At 49.2% G+C, this 2,048-nt stretch overlaps 1 long non-coding RNA gene across 1 annotated transcript in view; it reads left to right on the plus strand.

Moving 5' to 3' along the window:
- LOC111734425 overlaps window positions 1–320 on the plus strand; it is an 8,113-nt gene extending 7,793 nt beyond the window's left edge. The window contains exon 3 of the long non-coding RNA XR_002778447.1: window positions 61–320. This is a non-coding gene — a long non-coding RNA (uncharacterized LOC111734425). The remainder of the gene's footprint in view (window positions 1–60) is intronic.
- The last annotated feature ends 1,728 nt before the right edge of the window (window positions 321–2,048 follow it).

The raw sequence follows: 2,048 nt of genomic DNA on the forward strand, positions 1-2,048 counted from the left end.
TAACCAACCTCCCAGCCTCTCCAGGTCACCGCCTCGCTCAGCCGCCATTCTCGCCCTCAGCTCCCACTAGCTGTGTGCCCGCCCGCCCGCCCGCGCCCGCTCACGCAACCCCAGCCCCGTGAGCTGCTGCCCCGCTTGCCCCGACTCGACCGGTGGACTCCAGTGGGTACTGGGCACGAGAAGGCCTAATGGAAATTTGACTGAAGCATTCAATTACCCAGAAAATAAGATGCAGGAAAAAGGAAGTTTTTTTCAAGTTTTTAAAATTTTTAAGGAAATTAAAATACAAAAAAAAAAACCAACAACAAAAAAACCGAAAATATATGGGATGCAACTAATGCAGTGCTGAGAGGGAAATTCATAGCACTAAAAATACTTACGTCAGAAAAAAGCGAATGTTTCAAGTCCATAAGCTAAGGTCCCACCTCAAGAACCTGGAAAAAGAAGAGCGAAATAAACCCAAACGAGTAGAATGAAGGAAAAAGAGAGATAATTGCAGAAACCAGTGATACCGAAAACAGAAAAACCCTAAAGAATATCAGCGAAACGAAGCTTTGGAAAGATCAGTAACATTGACACGTTTCTAGCAAGCCTGACGAGGAGAGAGAAGACGCAGGTCACCGGCATCAGGAATAAATTCTCAATTCCTCAAAAAAAAAACTACCACAACTCCCCCAACATGAAGAATAATTTGACCACGTTACTATCAAGGAAATGGGATTCGTCACTTAAAAACTCCGCAAAACGAAATCTCCAGGCCCAGATAGTTTCACTGGAGAAATCTACCGAATGTGTCCAGAATTACGCGAGATCTATACAGTCTCTTCCAGAAAACAAGACGCGGGAACACGTCTCAGTTCATTTTGTAAAAGTTCGTAGTGCTCTGATACCGAAACCAGATGACAAGAATACAAAACAGAAAACTGCAGGCCGTACCCCTCACGAAGACAGACGCAGCTCCTGTCCACACCCAACCCGTGCGTAAATGTTTGCAGCAGCTTTTTCCGTGACGGTCCCGAGCTGGAGACAGCCCAGAAGGCCTCCGGGGTGAATGGTTAAACAGACTATGGTATGTCCACACCACGGAACGCGGCCTCCCACTCGGAAATGGGAAGGAATGAATCACCGATAGATACCACGTGACAGAGGACTGTGCCGAGCACGTCGAGCCAATCTCACAAGCTCATGTACCATTCCGATTTCCGTTCTTGAAATGACAGAGTTCCAGAACTGGAGCATAGACGAGTGGTTGCCCGAGATTGCAGGAGTGGCGGGGGCGGCGGGGGGCGTAGGTGGGGCTGTGAGGACGACAGGTGGGGTCCTGGTGGGGATGGAATGTTCCATGTCCTGACTGCATCAGCGTCCCCACCTGGCCTATGCTGTTATGCCTCCCTGTGGCAGGATGTTTGCCGTCGGTGGGGACCGGGCGAAGGGTACGCCGGCTCTCTGCACGGGTTTCTACAACTGCACGTGCATCTGAAATTCTCAGAATAAAAAGCTAATTAAAATAATTCTGATGTGCACATATGTGCTGGCATATGCATATTTGTTTTTTTCTGAAGGGTACCTCCCCCTCAAAAAATCTACCAACAGCGTGTGCCTGGTTATAAACCACCCCGAAGCCTGGCGTCTTAAAACAGCAGGTGTTCATTCTTCCTTGTGATCTGGGACGGGAGACGTCCTGTGGCTCCGTTTGCACAGTCTACCGCGCGGCGGGTGAGGTCGATGAGAAAGCAGGCGGCTTTCCTGTCCATCTCGTACGACTTCGAGCTCTTGGCGTTTCACGTGTGCTTTTGTTCTAGGGTGTAGCAGGAGCCATCTGGGCGATGGGATGATGAACCGTTTTTGCTTTCTTTTAAATGTTCTGTTGAAAACAATCATTCGATTTAAGGCACGTACAAGATAAGGAAGCTAGTAAACTTTTTTTAAAAAAGTTTAGGTGAGCTTTGGCCGAGAACGTGAAACCTCGAGGGCCAGGCGGGCACCTCGTCCCCTCCCTGCACCCACGTCCCACTGAATCCCTCCTCCCACTGACAGACTTGCAGAGG

Source organism: Pteropus vampyrus, unplaced genomic scaffold (assembly GCF_000151845.1).
Source record: "Pteropus vampyrus isolate Shadow unplaced genomic scaffold, Pvam_2.0 Scaffold1195, whole genome shotgun sequence".
Lineage (NCBI taxonomy): Eukaryota > Metazoa > Chordata > Mammalia > Chiroptera > Pteropodidae > Pteropus > Pteropus vampyrus.